Source organism: Ambystoma mexicanum, chromosome 6q (genome assembly GCF_040938575.1).
Source record: "Ambystoma mexicanum isolate Mex_15411 chromosome 6q, UKY_AmexF1_1, whole genome shotgun sequence".
Classification (NCBI taxonomy): Eukaryota; Metazoa; Chordata; class Amphibia; order Caudata; family Ambystomatidae; genus Ambystoma; species Ambystoma mexicanum.
In genome coordinates, this window is record NC_090937.1 from 32965261 (window position 1) to 32981182 (window position 15922).

Here is a 15922-nt window from a genome sequence, read left to right on the forward strand (position 1 = left end):
CCTGCACTGCTGGGGGGTGGGGGTGTTGGGAGACATGAGTGGGGGCCTGGTGGAGGGTGCCCTGCACTGCTGGGGGGTAGGGGTGCAGGGGGACATGAGTGGGGGCCTGGTGGAGGGTGCACCACAGTGCTGGGGGTGGGGGTGCATGGGGACATGAGTGGGGCCTGGTGGAGGGTGCCCTGCACTGCTGGGGGGTGGGGGTGCTGGGAGACATGAGTGGGGGCCTGGTGGAGGGTGCCCCACAGTGCTGGGGGTGGGGGTGCAGGGGAACATAAGTGGGGGCCTGGTGGAGGGTGCACCACAGTGCTGGGGGTGGGGGTGCAGGGGGACATGAGTGGGGCCTGGTGGAGGGTGCCCTGCACTGCTGGGGGGTGGGGGTGCAGGGGGACATGAGTGGGTGCCTGGTGGAGGGTGCCCTGCACTGCTGGGGGTGCTGGGAGACATGAGTGGGGGCCTGGTGGAGGGTGCTCTGCACTGCTGGGGGGTGGGGGTGCAGGGGGACATGAGTAGGGGCCTGGTGGAGGGTGCCCTGCACTGCTGGGGGGTGGGGGTGCTGGGAGACATGAGTGGGGGCCTGGTTGAGGGTGCACCACAGTGCTGGGGGGTGGGGGTGCAGGGGGACATGTGTGGGGGCCTGGTGGAGGGTGCCCCTGACTGGTGGGGGGTGGGGGTGCTGGGAGACATGAGTGGGGGCCTGGTGGAGGGTGCCCTGCACTGCTGGGGGGTGGGGGTGCAGGGGGACATGAGTGGGGGTCTGGTGGAGGGTGCCCCTGACTGGTGGGGGGTGGGGGTGCAGGGGGACATGAGTGGGGGCCTGGTGGAGGGTGCCCCTGACTGGTGGGGGGTGGGGGTGCTGGGAGACATGAGTGGGGACCTGGTGGAGGGTGCCCCACAGTGCTGGGGGGTGGGGGTGCTGGGAGACATGAGTGGGGGCCTGGTGGAGGGTGCCCTGCACTGCTGGGGGGCGGGGGTGCAGGGGGACATGAGTGGGGGCCTGGTGGAGGGTGCCCTGCACTGCTGGGGGGTGGGGGTGCTGGGAGACATGAGTGGGGGCCTGGTGGAGGGTGCCCTGGACTGCTGGGGGGCGGGGGTGCAGGGGGACATGAGTGGGGGCCTGATGGAGGGTGCCCCTGACTGGTGGGGGGTGGGGGTGCTGGGAGACATGAGTGGGGGCCTGGTGGAGGGTGCCCTGCACTGCTGGGGGGCGGGGGTGCAGGGGGACATGAGTGGGGGCCTGGTGGAGGGTGCCCTGCACTGCTGGGGGGTGGGGGTGCTGGGAGACATGAGTGGGGGCCTGGTGGAGGGTGCCCTGGACTGCTGGGGGGCGGGGGTGCAGGGGGACATGAGTGGGGGCCTGGTGGAGGGTGCCCTGCACTGCTGGGGGGTGGGGTGTAGGGGGACATGAGTGGGTGCCTGGTGGAGGCTGCCCTGCACTGCTGGGGGTGCTGGGAGACATGAGTGGGGGCCTGGTGGAGGGTGTCCTGCACTGCTGGGGGGTGAGGGTGCAGGGGGACATGAGTGAAGGCCTGGTGGAGGGTGCCCTGCACTGCTGGGGGGTGGGGGTGCTGGGAGACATGAGTGGGGGTCTGGTGGAGGGTGCCCTGCACTGCTGGGGGTTAGAGGTGCAGGGGGACATGAGTGGGGGCCTTGTGGAGGGTGCCCCTGACTGGGGGTGGGGGTGCTGGGAGACATGAGTGGGGGCCTGGTGGAGGGTGCCCCAGAGTGCTGGGGGGTGGGGGTGCAGGGGGACATGCGTGGGGGCCTGGTGGAGGGTGCCCCTGACTGGTCGGGAGTGGGGGTGCTGGGAGACATGAGTGGGGGCCTGGTGGAGGGTGCCCTGCACTGCTGGGGGGTGGGGGTGCTGGGAGACATGAGTGGGGGCCTGGTGGAGGGTGCACCACAGTGCTGGGGGGTGGGGTTGCAGGGGGACATGAGTGGGGGCCTGGTGGAGGGTGCCCCGGACTGGTGGGAGGTGGGGGTGCTGGGAGACATGAGTGGGGGCCTGGTGGAGGGTGCCCTGCACTGCTGGGGGTGGGGGTCCAGGGGGACATGAGTGGGTGCCTGGTGAGGCTGCCCTGCACTGCTGGGGGGTGGGGGTGCTGGGAGACATGAGTGGGGGCCTGGTGGAGGGTGCCCTGCACTGCTGGGGGGTGGGGGTACAGGGGGACATGAGTGGGGGCCTGGTGGAGGGTGCACCACAGTGCTGGGGGGTGGGGGTGCAGGAGGACATGAGTGGGGGCCTGGTGGAGGGTGCCCCTGACTGGTGGGGGGTGGGGGTGCTGGGAGACATGAGTGGGGGCCTGGTGGAGGGTGCCCTGCACTGCTGGGGGTGGGGGTGCTGGCGACATGAGTGGGGGCCTGGTGGAGGGTGCCCTGCACTGCTGGGGGTGGGGGTGCTGGGAGACATGAGTTGGACATGAGTGGGTGCCTGGTGGATGGTGCCCTGCACTGCTGGGGGTGCTGGGAGACATGAGTGGGGGCCTGGTGGAGGGTGCCCTGCACTGCTGGGGGGTGGGGGTGCAGGGGGACATGAGTGGGGGCCTGGTGGAGGGTGCCCTGCACTTGCGGGGGGTGGGGTTGCTGGGAGACATGAGTGGGGTCCTGGTAGAGGGTGCACCACAGTGCTGGGGGGTGGGGGTGCAGGGGGACATGAGTGGGGGCCTGGTGGAGGGTGCCCCTGACTGGTGGGGGGTGGGGGTGCTGGGAGACATGAGTGGGGGCCTGGTGGAGGGTGCCCTGCACTGCTGGTGGGTGGGGGTGCAGGGGGACATGAGTGGGGGCCTGGTGGAGGGTGCCCTGCACTGCTGGGGGGTGGGGGTGCTGGGAGACATGAGTGGGGGCCTGGTGGAGGGTGCACCACAGTGCTGGGGGGTGGGGGTGCAGGGGGACATGAGTGGGGGCCTGGTGGAGGGTGCCCCTGACTGGTGGGGGTGGGGGTGCTGGGAGACATGAGTGGGGGCCTGGTGGAGGGTGCCCTGCACTGCTGGGGGGTGTGGGTGTAGGGGGTCATGAGTGGGGGCCTGGTGGAGGGTGCCCCTGACTGGTGGGGGTTGGGGGTGCAGGGGGACATGAGTGGGGGCCTGGTGGAGGGTGCCCTGCACTGCTGGGGGTGGGGGTGCAGGGGGACATGAGTGGGGGCCTGGTGGAGGGTGCCCTGCACTGCTGGGGGTGGGGGTGCAGGGGGACATGAGTGGGTGCCTGGTGGAGGGTGCCCTGCACTGCTGGGGGTGCTGGGAGACATGAGTGGGGGCCTGGTGGAGGGTGCCCTGCACTGCTGGGGGGTGGGGGTGCAGGGGGACATGAGTGTGGGCCTGGTGGAGGGTGCCCTGCACTGCTGGGGGGTGGGGGTGCTGGGAGACATGAGTGGGGGCCTGGTGGAGGGTGCACCACAGTGCTGGGGGGTGGGGGTGCAGGGGGACATGTGTGGGGGCCTGGTGGAGGGTGCCCTGCACTGCTGGGGGGTGGGGGTGTTGGGAGACATGAGTGGGGGCCTGGTGGAGGGTGCCCTGCACTGCTGGGGGGTAGGGGTGCAGGGGGACATGAGTGGGGGCCTGGTGGAGGGTGCACCACAGTGCTGGGGGTGGGGGTGCATGGGGACATGAGTGGGGCCTGGTGGAGGGTGCCCTGCACTGCTGGGGGGTGGGGGTGCTGGGAGACATGAGTGGGGGCCTGGTGGAGGGTGCCCCACAGTGCTGGGGGTGGGGGTGCAGGGGAACATAAGTGGGGGCCTGGTGGAGGGTGCACCACAGTGCTGGGGGTGGGGGTGCAGGGGGACATGAGTGGGGCCTGGTGGAGGGTGCCCTGCACTGCTGGGGGGTGGGGGTGCAGGGGGACATGAGTGGGTGCCTGGTGGAGGGTGCCCTGCACTGCTGGGGGTGCTGGGAGACATGAGTGGGGGCCTGGTGGAGGGTGCTCTGCACTGCTGGGGGGTGGGGGTGCAGGGGGACATGAGTAGGGGCCTGGTGGAGGGTGCCCTGCACTGCTGGGGGGTGGGGGTGCTGGGAGACATGAGTGGGGGCCTGGTTGAGGGTGCACCACAGTGCTGGGGGGTGGGGGTGCAGGGGGACATGTGTGGGGGCCTGGTGGAGGGTGCCCCTGACTGGTGGGGGGTGGGGGTGCTGGGAGACATGAGTGGGGGCCTGGTGGAGGGTGCCCTGCACTGCTGGGGGGTGGGGGTGCAGGGGGACATGAGTGGGGGTCTGGTGGAGGGTGCCCCTGACTGGTGGGGGGTGGGGGTGCAGGGGGACATGAGTGGGGGCCTGGTGGAGGGTGCCCCTGACTGGTGGGGGGTGGGGGTGCTGGGAGACATGAGTGGGGACCTGGTGGAGGGTGCCCCACAGTGCTGGGGGGTGGGGGTGCTGGGAGACATGAGTGGGGGCCTGGTGGAGGGTGCCCTGCACTGCTGGGGGGCGGGGGTGCAGGGGGACATGAGTGGGGGCCTGGTGGAGGGTGCCCTGCACTGCTGGGGGGTGGGGGTGCTGGGAGACATGAGTGGGGGCCTGGTGGAGGGTGCCCTGGACTGCTGGGGGGCGGGGGTGCAGGGGGACATGAGTGGGGGCCTGATGGAGGGTGCCCCTGACTGGTGGGGGGTGGGGGTGCTGGGAGACATGAGTGGGGGCCTGGTGGAGGGTGCCCTGCACTGCTGGGGGGCGGGGGTGCAGGGGGACATGAGTGGGGGCCTGGTGGAGGGTGCCCTGCACTGCTGGGGGGTGGGGGTGCTGGGAGACATGAGTGGGGGCCTGGTGGAGGGTGCCCTGGACTGCTGGGGGGCGGGGGTGCAGGGGGACATGAGTGGGGGCCTGGTGGAGGGTGCCCTGCACTGCTGGGGGGTGGGGTGTAGGGGGACATGAGTGGGTGCCTGGTGGAGGCTGCCCTGCACTGCTGGGGGTGCTGGGAGACATGAGTGGGGGCCTGGTGGAGGGTGTCCTGCACTGCTGGGGGGTGAGGGTGCAGGGGGACATGAGTGAAGGCCTGGTGGAGGGTGCCCTGCACTGCTGGGGGGTGGGGTGCTGGGAGACATGAGTGGGGGTCTGGTGGAGGGTGCCCTGCACTGCTGGGGGTTAGAGGTGCAGGGGGACATGAGTGGGGGCCTTGTGGAGGGTGCCCCTGACTGGGGGTGGGGGTGCTGGGAGACATGAGTGGGGGCCTGGTGGAGGGTGCCCCAGAGTGCTGGGGGGTGGGGGTGCAGGGGGACATGCGTGGGGGCCTGGTGGAGGGTGCCCCTGACTGGTCGGGAGTGGGGGTGCTGGGAGACATGAGTGGGGGCCTGGTGGAGGGTGCCCTGCACTGCTGGGGGGTGGGGGTGCTGGGAGACATGAGTGGGGGCCTGGTGGAGGGTGCACCACAGTGCTGGGGGGTGGGGTTGCAGGGGGACATGAGTGGGGGCCTGGTGAGGGTGCCCCGGACTGGTGGGAGGTGGGGGTGCTGGGAGACATGAGTGGGGGCCTGGTGGAGGGTGCCCTGCACTGCTGGGGGTGGGGGTCCAGGGGGACATGAGTGGGTGCCTGGTGAGGCTGCCCTGCACTGCTGGGGGGTGGGGGTGCTGGGAGACATGAGTGGGGGCCTGGTGGAGGGTGCCCTGCACTGCTGGGGGGTGGGGGTACAGGGGGACATGAGTGGGGGCCTGGTGGAGGGTGCACCACAGTGCTGGGGGGTGGGGGTGCAGGAGGACATGAGTGGGGGCCTGGTGGAGGGTGCCCCTGACTGGTGGGGGGTGGGGGTGCTGGGAGACATGAGTGGGGGCCTGGTGGAGGGTGCCCTGCACTGCTGGGGGTGGGGGTGCTGGCGACATGAGTGGGGGCCTGGTGGAGGGTGCCCTGCACTGCTGGGGGTGGGGGTGCTGGGAGACATGAGTTGGACATGAGTGGGTGCCTGGTGGATGGTGCCCTGCACTGCTGGGGGTGCTGGGAGACATGAGTGGGGGCCTGGTGGAGGGTGCCCTGCACTGCTGGGGGGTGGGGGTGCAGGGGGACATGAGTGGGGGCCTGGTGGAGGGTGCCCTGCACTTGCGGGGGGTGGGGTTGCTGGGAGACATGAGTGGGGTCCTGGTAGAGGGTGCACCACAGTGCTGGGGGGTGGGGGTGCAGGGGGACATGAGTGGGGGCCTGGTGGAGGGTGCCCCTGACTGGTGGGGGGTGGGGGTGCTGGGAGACATGAGTGGGGGCCTGGTGGAGGGTGCCCTGCACTGCTGGTGGGTGGGGGTGCAGGGGGACATGAGTGGGGGCCTGGTGGAGGGTGCCCTGCACTGCTGGGGGGTGGGGGTGCTGGGAGACATGAGTGGGGGCCTGGTGGAGGGTGCACCACAGTGCTGGGGGGTGGGGGTGCAGGGGGACATGAGTGGGGGCCTGGTGGAGGGTGCCCCTGACTGGTGGGGGTGGGGGTGCTGGGAGACATGAGTGGGGGCCTGGTGGAGGGTGCCCTGCACTGCTGGGGGGTGTGGGTGTAGGGGGTCATGAGTGGGGGCCTGGTGGAGGGTGCCCCTGACTGGTGGGGGTTGGGGGTGCAGGGGGACATGAGTGGGGGCCTGGTGGAGGGTGCCCTGCACTGCTGGGGGTGGGGGTGCAGGGGGACATGAGTGGGGGCCTGGTGGAGGGTGCCCTGCACTGCTGGGGGTGGGGGTGCAGGGGGACATGAGTGGTTGCCTGGTGGAGGGTGCCCTGCACTGCTTGGGGGTGGGGGTGCTGGGAGACATGAGTGGGGGCCTGGTGGAGGGTGCCCTGCACTGCTGGGGGGTGGGGTGCAGGGGGACATGAGTGGGGGCCTGGTGGAGGGTGCACCACAGTGCTGGGGGTTGGGGTGCAGGGGGACATGAGTGGGGGCCTGGTGGAGGGTGCTCCTGACTGGTGGGGGGTGGGGGTGCTGGGAGACATGCGTGGGGGCTTGGTGGAGGGTGCCCTGCACTGCTGGGGGGGTGGGGGTGCTGGGGGACATGAGTGGGGGCCTGGTGGAGGGTGCCCTGCACTGCTGGGGGGTGGGGGTGCTGGGAGACCTGAGTTGGACATGAGTGGGGGCCTGGTGGAGGGTGCACCACAGTGCTGGGGGGTGGAGTGCAAGGGGACATGAGTGGGGGCCTGGTGGAGGGTGCCCCTGACTGGTGGGGGGTGGGGGTGCTGGGAGACATGAGTGGGGGCCTGGTGGAGGATGCCCTGCACTGCTGGGGGGTGGGGGTGCAGGGGGACATGAGTGGGGGCCTGGTGGAGGGTGCCCTGCACTGCTGGGGGGTGGGGGTGCAGGGGGACATGCGTTGGTGGCCAGTAGTGCAAGGTGACATGTGGGTTGGCTGGGGGGCATGGTGGATGGGCTGCCTGCGGGACATGTGCAGGGTAGTCCACTGTGGTGTGGGCCGCCTGCAGGGGCCGTGGAGGGTGTAGAGGGAACACCTGGGAGGACCCACATGGGCAATTCACGTGTAGTGCTCCCCGCGCACCCCTGGTATACATGTACCCTGATGGAATCGCTTGTGATACTTCCCGCGCACCACTGAAATACACGTACCCTGCTGCTTTTGCGTGTGATATTTCCCGTGCACCCCTGGAATACACGTACCATGATGGAATTGCATGTGATACTTCCCGCGCACCCCTGAAATGCATGTACCCTGCTGTTTTTGCGTGTGATACTTCCCACGCACCCCTGGTATACACGTGCCCTGATGGAATTGCGTGTGTTACTTCCCGCGCACCCCTGATGTACACGTACCCAGGACAATCGCGTGTGAAACTTCCCGAGAACCACTGAAATACACATTCCCCGCTTGGCGTTTGCTGTTTGGCAGCCCTGTGAACTGGTCCAGGGTTAGCGCAGCCCTTTGCGATGATTTGGGAATTTTGAAAGCTTTTCCTTGCGCGAGGGCGTTCTTGGGGGCGTAACTGGCGCTGCTGCAGGGTCGCTGCACCACTCTGTGCCACGGCTGGTTTTTGAGGCTAAAATCCATGAATACGCTGTGTGATGAAAAGGATTTTATCGCACGCGGCTGGCGCAGTGTATCGCACGGGGACACTGTGCACCAGTCGCGTGCGCCACTTTTGTGCGAATTTCTATGAATTACCCTGAAAGTGTTTGCTGCCAGCGGTAATTTTACCACCAGTGGAAAACTGGTAGAAATGAGTTTACAGCAGGGCATTATTTTGCCATTTTGTTATAGACGGTATTTTACTTTTACTTCAAAGAGTAATTACCAATTATGCGAAACAGAGAGGGTGTGAAAATAAGGCATGAAAACCGCATAGTGACAAAGCTATTAGAGCAACATTCTGCAGCCCAAATGATACACAGTAAGAAAGGTGGCCTGAGGGGAGGGCTGCACTTTCCTCCCTCCTTTCCTCCCTGCGCTACCCGCGTTCACGCCACGTCCAGCTAGTGAAAGGTGTGTGCAGAGAGACTGTGGCATGTGTTTGAAGCTCGGCTCCTTCCTGGTTGGTTGCTTTTTCAGTGTTCGGAAGTTAGGTGGCAGTGCGCGGAGAGGTCTTCAGGCAGCGCGCAGAGCTGCTGGAATTACACACCGCTGACAGTCCGCCGGGCTCTCTGAAGTGATTTCAGGACTAGCAACCAGGAACAGCAGGTGTTCACATCTGTTGACGGGGCTATTCTTCGCCTTTCTTGTCAGACATTAAGCAGAGGACATGCTGTCTCTCCCCTCGGCGCTGAGGGAAACTCTCCTCCCTGGGCTGGTGGCCACAACGTTTAGCCAGAAAAATCCCGGAATCAGTGAGTGCTTGCATGACATGTTTCAAACCGTTATTTTCGCCCCACACCCCCAGCCATTCTGAGGCAAATTGGCAGTGGCCTGATCTCAAGTGCACATTTAAAATAATGTAATGGTTTGCCTTTTTTAATAGTAGTCACTAATTTTCTCTGTTTTTGCAAAATGTTGAAAATAGGAACACTTGCTTGTTTCAAGTGCCTTTCTTTCATGGGCTTGGAATTGTGAAGCTACTGCTGTACATAGAATTTCATTTCTATCTGCTCTTTGCACATATACGTTTATTTCCAAAACCCTTTCTATTTTGGTTACACACAGCACACTGTTTTGTATCCAGTTAAAGCGTTGCTGCTGTGTCAAGTTAAATTGGTGCTGGGGTGTCATCCACTCAAGTGACTTTACCCACAGATGTGTTTCAGTCAGTGAAGTACAACGCATTCCAATGGAGGTGAGGGGGGGCGGGCCGGCGGGGGCTACACGCATTTAGACGAGTTACAGAAAGGCCAGCTATGCGAACTGCAGTGCACTGAGTTATGTACTAAATGTGAAGCTTTCTGGCTACAGTGTTGTGACGCCACTCTAAATAAGGGTATCATCAGGTGGATTTGAAGGGAGCTTTGTCTCACATCAGATGCGGAACATGTTATTTCCATGGAAACTGTGGCAGGAAGTTCTTAGGCTGCTCTGCAACTAGAATACTATGTTACTGTCAACATTTCAAGTGGACGGAAACGCTTCTTTGTTTTATGATGCCTGTCTTTAGGACACGCGGGTAACAGCACTGTCGCACTTGTCATTTTACACTGTGGTTGAGAAAGACACGAGGCAGCGTTTCCTCTATTGCCTTCATCACCGCCAGTGTCAGCAGCACCTTAATGCAAAGCTTTTTTCATGAGCCATTGTGGAATAAATATTGTGTCCTCGATCTGGTAGAAGCCCAAGGTTTGGCCATGTTGCACGCGGCACTCAGTGCCCACGTGGTAAACAGAGCCTTGTAGTAGGGAGAGAGCGAGCACAGAATCTTTATTCCCAGCCTCAGCCCGAAACTCTCGCCTCGGCCATAATGTCTGTGCACAGCTCAGCCACTCATGGGCCTAATTCACAGAAGCGTTTTATAATGTCAAAACCCCATTGGAAAACTGTGTGAATCAGGACCATAGTCTCAGGAGCAGTTTTGGGGGTGGGCTGCCGAGGCGCCATTAGCCACACAAGGCACCAACTCGGGGGAGCCTTTCAAGAGCTACTCCGAACTGGCGTGGTGGGAGAAGGTACCCTTTTGACAATAGGGCGCTGCGCCACCCTATTGAGATAATTACCTCCCCGCTAAGGCGCAGGAGCGGGCGGTTTTCATTAGAATATTCCAGTGATTAACTCCATGCTCTGGCACGGAAGTGGGGAGCTAATAATCTCAATAGGGTGCTGCAGCACCCTATTGTTATTAAATGCGCCTGCAAGTGCCTTTCATTTTAAAAGGACGCCTTCTCCCACCACCAAAAAAAAAGGGGCATTTCCAACTCTCCTGGCTCCTCCCCTCCCCCCATTGACCAGGAGCGCGGGGTGGCACCAAATCTTTCTTTTTCTGCCCGGAGTGCTGCCGCCACTAAAGCCGGCACTGCATAGTCTGGAAAAGAATTCCCATCATCAACCAAATGAGTGTTAACATTAGTGTCAATCACCTAAAATGGTGTATACTACAGACTGTAAGACGATGGTGCCAGAGTGGGGAGGATAACGAAAAATTCAACATGCATCTCTTATGTCTGCATACCGTCCTATGTTACTGTCAAAATAAAAATTAGATGTCTCCTCCCCAATACCAATGGGTGGGTCTACTGTGCAGTGCGGGTTGCAAAAGCAATTCATTTGCAGGTATGTCCCCCACACATCTCCCTACCATGCCCCAGCCTCTTCAGGGGACAGCCCTGGAGCTCCTACTCTTTCGTGTGCCCTCTTCACATCCTCTATTTGACACCACTGCAACTCCTCCAAATGCACTCAATCGCTCCTCTCCCAAATCCGCGCACTGTTGCCCCCACTTACCTCACCTCCTCCACCGCTGGCTTGGCCTGTCCTTTCCCTTTCTGGCCTCTATGCAATGCACAGAGGACGTTTCTCACTGGATTATATGCAAAACCTCCTCTCTGCAATGCATGGCGCCCACCCTGAGAACAGGTCAATGAAATGTAAACTCGAGCACTGAGCTAACCAGGCTTTCGTCAGTCACTGTGGATCATTTTAATGCATTATCAATTGAGTGGCTGCACTCCTTTCTCATATGTTAATTGCGTCTCCACAAAATGTGGATCCAGAGGTCCTGCACCCTGTGTATTTAGGGATGTCTGCATGGCCTCCATGATGTTATATCTGAGGTGGATCCCACCACCTAGTGATTAAGAAACGTTGCTGTTAAATAAACAAAGCGCTGCTGGCCTCACGCATCGACCACCTTCTGCGGCGCTGGATAAAAGGGGCTAGAATCCCTGGATCTTCCCCCTGTGATCCTATTCCCCTGAAAAGAAAGGGATAACGCGTTGGGACCACCCCAGCCCTTGCTGGGCGAGGGGGATAGGTTTGAGGGATCAGCACGTCCAGTCGAGGATTCTTAGTACATAGGGCCTCATTACACGGATGGCGGTAAGGGTTAACGATCACCGTTAATGGTACCGGTGACCGTTAACCCTTACCGCCTTACTACGAGGTCCCTTTGCGGGTTGGAGACTTTAACGCCTGCTTTTTGCAGGTGTTAAAAACCAACCCGCAAAGGGACCAGGGAGCTAATTACGGTACCGCAATTTGCGGTGCCAAAATTTAGCACCTTCCCCATTCCCATTATGCCCTATGGGGCAAAAATGGGAATGGGGAAGGGCAATGGGGAATTTCCGCCGCACCACCCTTGGAATAGGGCAGTAATTCCCCTTTCCACCAAGGCGGTGCCGGTATTTTACCGGCATGGACCAAGCTGCTAATAGCACCTTGGTCCACCGCCGTCCGTGTAATGAGGTCCATAGTGTAGAGGGGCAAGGGTCGCAGGCTTAACATGATCAACTGACTGGTGCATTCATCACTGTGCTGCTCGCATGCCTATGGAGGCTCATGATATTATGGTGAGGTTCAGGCTGCTAGGACGCTCTTAGCAGACTGAGGGGTTTCCCAGCATGCACAGAGAGGACAGGCACAGGAGGAGGCAAGCGGCGATAACCAGAAGGCATGGGTCTCCGAGCGTGAGTGTGCTGCAGTGGGCTTTTCCTATTTTAAGAGCGAAGGTACTGGCACGCATGGATAAACTTGGCAGAAGCAGTGCCTTGGCTCGGGCACCCTTGGACAACCGAGTGAGCCCCTCGTAGTTTATGTAGCCATGTCAAGGGAATAGGTATGGTTGAGTTTTCCTGGCTGTAAAACAATGGAGGAAAGCATTCAGAAAACCGCACATTCTAGGCAGGGCGGGACGACTGCTCTTCCTCGTCCTCTGAATGTGCTTCCATTGGGCACTGGTGCAGACACTCTTCAAGGAGAAAGAGGGGGGACTGGCAGGTCCTTCTCACACACGGAGAAGAAGGCAGGATCTATGTTGTGCGTGTGGACTAAGAGGCCCTTTCTATGGTTATTGCAAAAGAAAGAAGAAGGGCCTGGGAGTCAGAGCTCCAGAGAAAGAGGCTCCTTGCAGTGGCTCAGGGTTGGTCAGTATCATCTGCCCTTGTCATGCATCCAGATGCGAAGGAGGTGACCCTTAGGTATTGGAAGGATCTTGATAAGAATTTTAGGACTATGACAAATGTATACTCTTGGGTATGATTTAAAGAACAAGCTTCTAGACCATGTTCAGATAGATTTGCTGCAATCAAGTGTGTCAGGTCATCCATCACTGGCAGTACAGGATTTCATGGTGAGGCATCCCATGGATAAGAAGACGGTGTCGACGTTCTGAAAAAAAGTCCAGAATTGAATCTCGTTTTAAGACCATGCCCATGTACTGCCTGTTCCTCATAGTTCCAGTGGCCAGGCATAATTTCCAGGCGAATGAAAAAGAAAAAAAGTATTCAGACTAATTGGATGGCATCAGAAGCAGGCTGATCTTCTGCCAGACCTGATGAGGTTAGAAATTCTGTGGTGACATCCGGACCAACTATTTAATAATATGGCTACCTGGCTGAAAATGTGATTTGTGAGCCACTTGGTCAGAAGACTGAAGAACGAAACCGTGGGTTGCCACAAGGTAGCCCCATATGCACTCCTATTGGGACAGACTCCCAGGTAAAGCTTTGGTCTGTGGTCCTAACACCCCAAAGTAATGGGAAGGTACAAGAGTATAGAGTGTGTCAGAAGTATAGGCAAATTCAATGCACTGAAATTAAAACAGTAGTAACCCACCAAAGGTGAGTGAACAATTTTTGATAATGTATTGTAGGATAGCTTCTACCTACCGATTTAGCTGTATACATTTCCAAAAACTAGTGAAGGCCTTGATATTCGTCAAACAGGCGTGGTTGAAATCTACTTTGGACCAGTGCTAAGGAACATGGAATGCAGAGGCTACCAGATCAGACATTCAACAGCTTCTCTGCAAGAAGTTTGTCTGACCACTTCTTGGCATTGCTACATTAGAAAGAGAACGCCATTGGGGGAAGGGAATTAAGACACACTAATCATGAAAAGGTTGGTGCTGGATCCTGTGGAGCAAGTCGAGTCAGGTAATTACGCTAAAGTCTTTACGATTCAGAAGTAATCAGGGGGCTTCTGATTGGTACTGGACTAGAAGAAGGAGAACCAGTTTGTGGCGAAAACCCATTTCAACATGGAGATGTTACAGAAAATAATTGCATTGGTGTCAATGGCTGATTTCCTCGTGTCCTTCAACTTAATGGGAGCATATTGCGTTGCACGTGTCCATAGGTCACACCAAAGTTATCCACAATGCAGTGGCCAAAAGACCATCTTCATGCATTTACTTCTTCCCCTAATCCTGGAGGAATATATATATATATATATATATATATATATATATATATATATATATATATATATATATATATATATATATATATATATTTGTGAAAGTTTGTTTGTATGTTCAGGGTTGGCTCCAGCCCCATAACATTTGGTGGGTGCAAATATTGGCCAACCCCACCCATGCACCCTGCACAGGAGTGGAGAGGGGTCGTGCACCAGTGCTGTCATTATAGGTGATTTTGGGAGTTTGCCTATTTTGCAATTCTTCAAAAATAGAAAGTTAGGACACAAAGTGCATGTCAGCTACAGACCCGGCAACGCCGTGTGGGTACTGCTATTTTGCATTAATCAGTATGGAGCTGCCTGAGCTGTTTCTATTGATTCCTTTTTGATTCTGCAAATGCTGATTTCGGCTCCTCTTCCACCTAGAGATATCCCTTTATTAGAGGTTTCCCGTCCACCTCTCTCCAGTGAATCAGGACAGGGTGTGTGTGGTTCAAGTCTTGCTGTACCCCGCCCTTCTGTGTGAACACTGAACAGGTTGGTATTCGGGATTGGGGTTGTTTAGGGTGTTAGCCCTGTCGGTTTCATGACAGAGGAAACCTCTTTCATTGATGGCATAATGTATTCAGTGTACGTTTTTTGGAAACATAGTCATAATAAGATGATTAATGAAAGAAAAGATCAATCTAATTGTCTTGAGAGCTAGCATTTTTTCACATAGTGATAACCACCATGATAGTGTAAATCAACCCACTTATTTGCTAATGTTCAATGCTTCACTTTTCTCAAAGCACGGTTATTCATTGTTAATAAAAGTCTACCATCAAAGAAATTCTTTTGAATCCATGAATTTTGATTCCTCTTAACGAGGTAATTTACGTCAGTCATATGTAATCCGATGCCGGTGACATAAGTCTCGTTTCGCAACATATTTCGGTCATTGACCTTCTTCTGGTACACTAAAAAAAAAGAAGATTTCAAAATGTTTATGTGCACATATTTCAGTCTAACATTCTAATCATAATCCTAAAATAACACCTGGATTCCAAACACGCTGTGCACCAGCACCTTGAAGCATCTTTTTGATATATGGAATTACCAAGAAAATATCTCCAACCAAATAACCAGACAGACTCAAAGGAGATGGTAGAATGCTGCTTTCATCTCAAAGAAGTAAAGCAGTGCAAATAGACACTCATCAAATCGATTCATGCAGGATCACACTGTCTTTTAGATTATACTTAGTTCATATAATGCTGGATGGGTCATCTATGACGTCATCATACGTGCGATGGGAAAAAGGAATTCCCTGCAGACACCATTACTGCTTATCTCCCGGACTGTGCTTCGCACCTTAAAACATATAGGTTCAGCTGTCTGCAACAAGGACTGTAGCCCATGTATACTTTTTGTTACGTGAAAAAACACCCATTAGACACAATAAATATACTTAAATCCCTTATGAAGAATTTTAAAAAAATGGATTCAGAGGAATTTATTGGATGGAAGATGTTGGTTTGAACAACACATACATGGTTTGCAAAAAGTGAAACAATGAATATTCGAAAACTAATTGATGAACTGGAAACCGTCATAGTGGTTGTTATTATGTGAAGAAGAATGTGAAACTGGTGGATAGTCCAGTTCTTTCATCACAGGACTAATATCTGTCTACCAAGAGTTACAGGGCCCTGCACCAATCTTCATTTAAGACTAGGTTATGATGTGGGGCACAGGAGCTTCTAATAATGTGACTTCTATTATAGAATCTCAGGCTCTGTCCTGTCTATTTCTCCCAAGCCAGGCGTTCCCTCGGGAGAGGTTTGCTTGAGGGCTCGCAGCCTAGGGACCAGGGCTGGACTGGCCTATAGGGAACTCTGGAGATTTCCCGGTGGGCCTCGGCACCCTGGGCCTCTTTTGTGAGGTATTTACAAATCTTCTCATAGGAAAAGCATTGGGCTTGCTGAAAATGTGTCATATGGGGCCACTTTGAACTTTACTTCCAGGGCCTCTTTTGGTCCCCAGTAATTATTTGCAGGGCCTCTTTTAGTTTCCAGTCCACCCCTGCTAGGGACTGCATGGGCGTCCATTGGAGCCTTGCAGGAGCACTTTTTATGGGTTTCATTGGACGAGTCGTTGGTGACACATCTTTTGCCCAGTTGTATGATGGCTTGTCCTTCTGCTGGGTCTGTAGATCCTCCCCGAGTCCTTCTTTTAGTTCTCTGCACTTTAAACCCATGGCTACTACCGATATGACATTTTTGTCTAAGG